A 9,289-nucleotide genomic window follows, 5' to 3' on the forward strand; every position below is an offset into this window, starting at 1 on the left:
AAGGAAGGAAGGAAGGAAGGAAGGAAGGAAGGAGGGAGGGAAGGAAGGAAGGGAGAATAAAATAAATGGCTTTCAACTACGTGGTGAGTAAACCCTAACTGGTGAAGAATAATGTAGTTTCCTTTTAGTTAACACCTGTTACATACCAGATACTGCTATATGTTATTGATAACTTTCAAAACTACTGCAGAAAGTAATATCTCCATTTTATAGATGCAGAGACTGAGGCTAAGAGAGGTGAATTGAATTTCTTAAGGCCGTACAGCTCTGTGAGAGAATTTAAACCCAGGTGTCAATGGGCTGCTTCATGCTTCTTCTCATGAGGGGAACAATCAGATTTTTTTTTTCTTTCTACAGATAATGCCACATCCAGCCGTCCCCTTTTGGCACCAGGGACCAATTTTGTGGAAGACAATTCTTCCACGACTGGGAGAAGAGGGGGTGGTTTCTGGATGCTTCAAGTGCATTACATTTATTCTGCACTTTATTTTGATTATTATTACATTAAAATATATAATGAAATAATTCTACAACTCACTATAATGTAGAAGCCGTGGGAGCCCTGGGCTTATTTTCCTGCCACTAGATGGTCCCATCTAGGGGTGATGAAAGACAGTGACAGATCATTAGGCATTAGATCCTTATAAGGCGCATGCAACCTAGATCCTTCGCATGTGCAGTTCACAATAGGGTTTGTGCTCCTGTGAAAATCTAATGCCGCTGCTGATCTGACAGGAGGCGGAGCTCAGGCAGTAATGAGAGCAATGGGAAGCGGCTATAAACACAGATGAGGCTTCGCTCACTTGCCAATACTCATCTCGTAGTGTGTGGCCCCGTTCCTAAGAGACCACAGACTGGTACAGGTCTGTGGCCAGCGGCTTGGAGATCCCTGCTGTATACAGTAATGACCATCTTCTCAATATTTTCAATTTTATTTTATTATTTGTTAATGAAATCTCTCTTCTTTCTCCCTCACATGCCATATATACCCATGCATTGACTCTGGGCCAGGTAGCTTGTTGGACATGAGGGCAAAGGGGATGATTAAGACGAGGCTTCTGCCCTCAGATGATTAGAGGTGTTAAGGGAGGTGAGAATCAAACAGTTAAAATACAAGTCAGTTTGCCACATGAGGGTACGTGCTGGTCACTCCGTAACTGCCTAGACGGGACACCCCTAATTCAACCTGATGAGGAAGGGCTCCAGCAGCATCTCGCTGGGGTTGACCAGGTGGCCATTGGAGGGTAAGACAGGACTTTACAGGTCTACAGTGGCAAGTGCAGGGGTACAATAGAGAGAATGAATCCGAACTCCTTTACACTGGCGGTTTTCAAATTTAAGTTTGCCTCAGGATTGCCTGGAGAACTGGTCCAAGCACTGATTGCTGGGTATCACCCCCAGAATTTCCAAGTCAGCAGGTCCAGGGTGGGGCCCAAGAATGTGCATTTCCATTTTTTCTTAAGACGGGGTCTCACTATGTTGCCCAAGCTGGATTGCAATGGCCTGATCATTGCTCACTGCAGCCTCAAACTCCTGGGCTCAAACAGTGCTCTCATCCCAGTTTCCCAAAGTGCTGGGATTACAGGTGTGAGCCAACGCACCCAGCGTGTGCATTCCTCTGAGGCTCCCAGGAGATTCTGCTGCTGCTGGCCCACTGTGCAAAGCACTACCTGAAATAGCACAGGCAGATCAGCCTCTTCAGGCCGTTAGACATGGCCTGTGCTTTCCAGGTTTTATCAGTCTGGTATTTATATCCATGTGTTAGCTCAAAAGCCAGCTTTGCCTTGCCTGTGTTTATTAAAACATCCATAAATCTGTCAGATGTCTTTCTTTCAATCTGAAAATTCCCCAGGCAAGGAAGCCATGAATCATCAAATTGAAAATCAGGCTCCTGGGTGAACTGGCTGGACCAGGCACAGGGCACTGTTGTCCCCGCAGGCGTGAGTAGCCACAGCCCAGCAGTGCCCAGCATGCAGAAGCCGGGAGCCATGAAAGCAAGAGAGGAGAGAGAAATGCCCTCTTCCTTCTTGTCTCTCCAGTCCCCTTAGAGAAGCACTTGCCGATCCAGAACAAAGCCAGTCAACCACGTGTCCCTCCATGGTCACACATAGCTGGTTGTTCTGCTGCAATAGAAGTCTCTCCCTCCCCAGCTATAACGACACTGGACATAGTTAATGTTAAATCTCTTTCTGAGGGCCATGAAAATATAATGATAATTTCAAACAGCTGTTTGTTGCTATTAATTTGTATGATATTACAGTGAGTTTGTCACCCAGACAGGCTTGTTCTGCCTGTCACACAGTATGCCAATCACTCTGATGCGTTTTGTAGCAAAGAAAGGGTTTATTCACGAAGCAGCAAAGCAAGGAGACAGGAGAAGAGATCCCAAACCCAACTTGCCAAAGACAGGGCTTAGGGACATTTATAGGATAAAGGAACAAGGCAATCTGAGGCATGAAGAAGGGAAATTGGGGGTAAGCAAAGGCTGGTAATTGGTGATCTAAGCAAGTGTAGTCAAGCCCCGTGGTTCCTCATGGGACTTGTGTTTACCAAATGGAATTATTAGCATGATCTGAGGGTGGGGTTTTGGACTGTGATATCCAGAGGTCACCCATCGAGCACTCACACAGTCCCAGTTAGAGGGTCGCTAGTCTCAGCTGGCTTGAACTGGACAAGAGCTGACCCCAAGTTCCTGAAAAAACAATGTAAGCAGCCATTACCATGATAACCTATAGTAAGAGATACTATCTCTATAGAAGCCTGTGCAGTTTAGTTACATGTTATTTGGCTATGCAACTTGAGCTATGTGGGGGTTTGTTGGAGTTTGTTTGGTTTTGTTTTAGAGACAGGGTCTCACTGTGTTGCCCAGGCTGGGTGCAGTGGCATGATCATAATTCACCGTGGCCTCTAATTCCTGGGCTGAAGCCATCCTCCTCAGCCTCCTGAGTAGCTGGGACTATAGGTGCATGCCACTATGCCCAGCTTGTTATTTTTTTATTTTTTATTTTTTTAGTAGAGACAGGAGTCTTGCTTTGTTGCTCAGGCTGGTCTCAAACTCCTGTCCTACAAGTGATCCTCCCACCTCAGCCTCTCAAAGTGCTGCGATTATGGCTGTGAGCCGCCACGCCCGGCCAGCTATGTAGGTTTTAAAATCAACCAGAAGCAAGCAACTAAAAGCAAGCGAGGCCATTTACATTTGGCAGGCCTAATCAGGTTAGCCTTTGGTTTCAAGTTCAGAAGAAGCAACAGCAGCAATCTTAGTTCTCAGCTGAGGAGGTTGGGGGCAAGATACTTAGTAATAAAGACAGCAGGCAAGTGCTAAGTAGAAGAATACAACCTTGAACCAGAAAGGAGTTGGTGCCTGTTGCCAGAGCTGCCACCGGCTGGCCTCACAAGAGAAAGTGGGTAAAGGGAAAAGAAAGGGAAAGGAAGAAAAATGAAATAAATGAGGAACGAAGAAAACAAAATGGCAAATCAACTGGGGCTCCATCCACAAATGTACCTGGGTTATCATTCAGGTACTCATTGATGACCTCACCCTTTCTCTCAATCAGGTTTTCATCAAAGCTTCCTATGTCCTAAATCAATCGGAAAAAAATCCAAATCTCCAGATTTTACCTGTTGTACCAGGTTTTTTTCCCAAGCCAGTGACTTGGAACCCATACTCAGCCATCTGCTTCCTGTGCCCTTTGAATAACTATTTAAAGTAAGTTCTTCCAGCTTGAGCTTCACCAATGGAAGGAAACCTTGTCAGCAAAGCCCCCAGCCCCTTTAATTTCAACGCTCTTTTGGTTCTTTCCCTGCAAAGCGTGACAAACAGGACCGTTTGACAAGTCTCAGATCAACAGAAGCACTGAGGTATTTAGATACATAGAGTTCTACAGATTTACAACTGGGGAACAACTCATTACCTCCATTTTTTTTTTTTTTTTTTTTTTTTGAGATGGAATCTATCTTGTCACCCAGGCTGGAGTGCAGTGGTACGATCTCAGCTCACTGCAACCTCTGCCTCCCGGGTTCAAGCGATTCTCCTGCCTCAGCCTCCTGAGTAGCTGGGACTACAGGCACCCGCCACAATGTCTGGCTAATTTTTGTATTTTTAGTAGAGACGGGGTTTCACCACGTTGGCCAGGCTGGTCTCGAACTCCTGACCTCAGGTGATCCGCCCGCCTTGGCCTCCCAAAGTGCTGGGATTACAGGTGTGAGCCACTGCCCCAGCCCAATGTATGCATTTTAACCATGAGAAAAACTGAAGCCTAAAGAGAACAACCACTTGCCCCAAATCATGTGCCAGTTAGTAGTGGTGCCACTCTGGCATGCAGGTGATTGTTAGTTTTATTTGCTTTTATTTTGTTTTGACTTAAGAGGTTTGCTAGTGATACTAGTAATAATAACAATATTCTTTTAACTCACATTGGGTGCTTACCATGTACTAGACACTGTTCAAAATACATGTATTTTAAAGTATTCTGAATACTTTTAAAGTCTTTTAATCCCAGCACTATCCTATGAGATAGGTGCTATTATCAACTTCTGTTTTACCGCTTAGGTACAAAGACATAACACAGAGATGCAGGAAGTTGCCTAAGGTTTTCGACATCACTCTTCATGGAGATTTAGGAAAAGATGTGAATGGCACGATTGCTAACTGGCATGAATGCAATAAGAAGGGAAATTCGAAGGAAAATCTAATCTGTACTAAATTACTATAACCTGAAATGAACATATCTTTAGAATATCATACGTGTCTGCTACTACAAGGTCATGTGACCTAGTGTTTTGTCAAAGGCCCTGAGTTGCTAGAAAGCAGGGTCTCTGCATCCCCTAAGGCAGGGCACACTGGCTGCCCAGCACACAGTAGGTGTTCAATAAACCCATGAAGAAGTGAAATTGACATTGAGGGTGATTTATACTCCCGGAGACTCATCAGCCTGGGGCGGCTCTTTGCAGAGAAATGCATCCCTTCAAGATGATTTGGGGATCCTCTTGCTCCAGTAGGTTCAGAAATACATATTTAAGTGTTTTCCTCTGCATGGGATATTTCTTTATAGTTCAGGAGAATTTCCTGCCTATTTCCACCCCCTCTAGTGTAGATTCTATTGAAACACACACAACAACATTTGATCACGCACTCAATGGGATAAATGACCCTGATCCTTGACTCGTCATCATAAATTTTAAAACAACCTGATTTATCAAGAAACAACATCTCTCAGCCTTGATGTTCCTCCATCACTTATTTATTCCTCTGTGTTCAGGTTAAATGCCACCTCATTAGAGGCATCTCCTCCCCACATTATCTAAGAGAGGGTCTCCCAGTTGCACACCCTTCAACTCCAACTATGCCCCTCGTTTATTTCATTTGCAGCATTTCAGTTAGGTCCATTCATGTTTTTTAAAGTTTTTTTCTAGTGTAAGGCACTCTTCCATTTATTTTGTTCATCCTAAAAGCTAGCACAGAGGCTGGCATGTTTACATTACTTATTTAGCAAACACTACTTGCTCTCTATGTGCTGAGCATTCTAACTGCTTTCTAAATTTATTTGATCCTCCCTACAACCCCACACTTAGGTACTCTTATTACTCTGTGTTTTATAGATGAGGAAACTGAGGCAGAGAAATTGAGCCTCGGCTTGAGCCTTGGGGCACAAAAGTAGTATGTGTTTTTGAACCCACTAAGTCTAGCTCTTGGTTTGTGTTCAACCATTACTTTGAACAAATACACACACAGTCAATTCGTATTTGTTGAACATCTAAATAAATAAATGAAGTATAAACGTAAGTAAAGGAACTAAGAACAAAATGTCTCCTGTCGACTGCAGCACTTCTTACATCTATGTCTATATTTATCCCCATCTCTAATCTCTTGATCTTCTTTTGAAGCATTTTTGAAAGAGCATCTCTCCTCTTAAAATTTTTCTAATGCAAATAAAAAAGCACACTGACCTAGAGTTCCAAAGGGAATATATTTATCCTATGAAAAGAGAACCCCAACAAACACCCACACACATCAGATGTAGTTTGATGATAACAGTTCTGATCTCAAGAGAATAGCCAAGCTTGCATGTTTTATGTTATGCTGACTATAGTGAGTTGAACGATGGTCGCCCAAAAAGATATGACCACATCCTAATCTCGGAACCTGTGAATGTTACCTTATTTGGAAAAAGAGTCTTTGCAGACATAATTAAGTTAAGGCGCTTGAGATGAAGAGATCATCCTGGATTATTCATGTGGGCCCGAAATCCAATAACAAGTGTCCTCATACAAGACATACAGAGAAGAGAGAAGACAAGTAGGCAGTGTAACCTTAGAGGCAGAGATTGAATTGATATGGTTATAAGTCAAGAAATGCCCAAAGCCAATAGAAACTGGAAGGGACAAGAAACGGATTCTGTCCTAAAGCCTCTGGAGGGAGTGTGGCCCTGGCAACACCTTGATTTTGGACTTCTGGCCAGGAGAACTGGAAGAGAATCCATTTCTATTGTTTTAAACCACTCAGATTGTGGTTATTCCTTATGGCAAATACAGGAAATGAATACACTGATGCTTGAAGATTGCACTAACTGCTTCTTAAAAGTCTCCTTACCAAAGCTTTCTTGAGACTGATTTGGTTCACCTCTCCTGTATAAACATGGGTGGGAAAGGGTAGGAAAAATGGCTCACCACAGACATCTTGAAATTTCTTTTTATCTTTTAGTTACTCTCACTGAACTGTGCACGCTTATACAGGCAGGTAAACTCAGCAGTTGTACGGTGCTTACTAGTAGATGTTAAATATTACTCTCCATTTAAAAAAGTCGTCAAGTTTTTAAAATATCCCTCAAAACCTTAGGATACTAAATTCATAAGAAAGATGAACAGTGAATTCTTGTTAAGTGGCTGGTAAAAAACAAGCATAATATCGTTCACTCCCACCAATGGATGCCTTACAGATGGACGGCATGAGTCATGCCGCTGGCCTTGACTCCCTTCTCACCAGTAAAGACCTTACAATCTGACTGCCTGTTTAGAATCTGGGACTGATAAGAATTGGAGTTGGGGAGGTGGCCAGGAGGAATACTTGGAAAGACTTTCTAGAGCTCATTGGAGAAATTTTAACAAGCAGGTGCCTTAAAAGAAATAAAAAATAATTTATATCCTTGACCTGAACTACCTCCAAACTACCCAGTCTATGATTATCTCTTGAGTGTGCAAGCAGGTGATATGGAAAACATGTGATAGTCATCTAGGACTGTCATTCTCAAACTTTAGCATGCATCCAAATCACCTGGAAGGAAGGCCTGTTAAAACATAGATTTCTGAGCCTCACACTCTGAATTTTAGTGACAGGAGGTCTGGAGTAGGGTCCAAAAATGAGCATGTCTAACGAGTAACCAGTTGATGCTGCTTGATGCTGGGGTTCCAGGGACCACACTTGGATGACAACTGGTCTAGAAAATTGATGAGTCAAGTATATAGTGATCTAATGAAGTTAGTTGGCTTATTGACAGATATTTGGGCTCCTTCTTGTACCGAGAGCAATTATCAGTATATTTTTTGTCTGCAGGTAAGTTTATTGGGTGACAACTTTGGTGCCAACAATGACTTTCTGCAATATGTACTTCGGCGACGCATTCATTGTGTTTTGATCATGGGCACACCTGTTCAGTGCTTCCCATATACAGCAACCAAGTCATTAATCCTCCCTAAATTCCACACCTGCAATGACCTTCCCCTTAAATGTCCCATCCTTAAAGGAATCTTTAAGTCTCCACTAGGTCATTCTAATAAGTGGAAGGTGACACTAAACTAAATAGGTAATGGTCCCAGGGCACTGGGTGAAAATATTTTTCCTAGGTGGGAATCAGCCTTTCTCTGATGCCTCACTGGCTTACTGAGGGTGAGGGTAATGAAAATGCGCTGGGAGTTATTTCTAAGTGTTGGTGTGGCTATGTCTTTAGTCTAAATGATCAACCACATTCTGTTAAAGTATTTAATGCCACATAAGCTGCTCCCCTAATTTCTTATAAATGTGCTTCTAACTTCAAGCCAGTGAAAGGCACATGGTGGTGATATTTTTGAGAAAGCAGAGAAGAAAAGAATGAATCCTGGTGGTTGTTGAGACAGAATCTGAGCCTCGAACTTCATTTTCTCTCGTACCCAAACCTTGGTGAAACAACAGAGAAAAGTATCGGGCTGCAATTGTAGGCAGCACAAAAGCAAACCTTGAGTCATGGATGACCAACCAAGGAGGAGTCCCCTTGGGAGGAGGAGGTGCCAAAGACCAGTGATATGGCCGTGGGTTATGTGCACTGAGGATTTCCAACCCTGATGGATATGGATTCTAATTTAAAATATCACAGGGAAGAAAAAAATAGACGTTCCCATGGCAACATTTTCTCAGGGCCAGCTCTTCTGTCTTATTATCATATCTTATTTAAATATTTCCTGGAATCAGTTTAAACTTAATCCCTCTGTGTGTCTTCTATTTTCAGTGGCCATGGAGAGCATAACATCTGGTCAGAGGTTTTCCTTAAATAAATTGTATAATCGTAGGCAAGTCCATCGATTTCCATATGTTTGCCTGTGCTTACAATAGCTGCAAATCTAATATGACGTAAAAATTTCATTAACATTCTTTTCCAGATCTCTAATTAAGAATTTTAAGTTAGCTAAATCTAACATTCCTTCAGGAACTGCGGTAGACACCTGCCTGCAGCTGGATATGGTACCATTTGTCACAGCGTATGCTGTGTTCCAGCCCAGTTCCAAAGAGCTTTACTGGGTTTCTCTGTGAACCATGTTGTGCCAGATACTTGGTGAACAACCCTCCATAAATGTTCCTTTGACATGTGATTTTATCAAAGCGACCTCTTCTTTGTTATTCTTTATCATTCTTACAACAATTAACGTTTCTCTCCTCCACCACCCTCCCATGATGTTTATTTGTCCTGATTTGTCACTTCGTCTTCCTTAAACAACTGCTTTTGTGACTCAGAATTCATTAGTGTTCCTCATGTTTCCAGCTGGGGTCCTTTGCTCTGTAGGCTGTGCACTGATACCAGCTTGCCAGCAGGGAGAATCCATTTTCTTTTTTATTTTTCCCTTTTTTGAATGTGATAATTTGGTGGCATGTCATGGGAACTCATGAGTGCTCAAAAAACTTTTTTCTTTTTTTTTTTTTTGAGACAGAGGCTTGCTCTGTCACTGAGGCTGGAGTGCAGTGGGGCGATCTTGGCTCACTGCAACCTCCACCTCCTGGGTTCAAGCTAGTCTCCTGCCTCAGCCTCCTGAGTAGCTGGGATTA

General features: G+C 42.8%; 1 protein-coding gene across 3 annotated transcripts in view; it reads left to right on the forward strand.

The window, feature by feature from the left end:
- CHRM3 (cholinergic receptor, muscarinic 3) overlaps positions 1-9,289 on the forward strand; it is a 528,952-nt gene that overhangs the window by 497,263 nt on the left and 22,400 nt on the right. Inside the window, exon 9 of one of the 3 annotated variants that reach the window (XR_001003275.1) lies at positions 8,032-8,539. The exons of the other annotated variants lie outside the window; for them this stretch is intronic. The gene's annotated coding sequence lies outside the window, so the exon portion shown is untranslated. Of the gene's footprint in view, positions 1-8,031; positions 8,540-9,289 lie in introns of those variants that run through there. 3 annotated transcript variants of the gene reach the window in all.

This window comes from Colobus angolensis, unplaced genomic scaffold (genome assembly GCF_000951035.1).
Source record: "Colobus angolensis palliatus isolate OR3802 unplaced genomic scaffold, Cang.pa_1.0 Scaffold40, whole genome shotgun sequence".
NCBI classification, from domain to species: Eukaryota; Metazoa; Chordata; class Mammalia; order Primates; family Cercopithecidae; genus Colobus; species Colobus angolensis.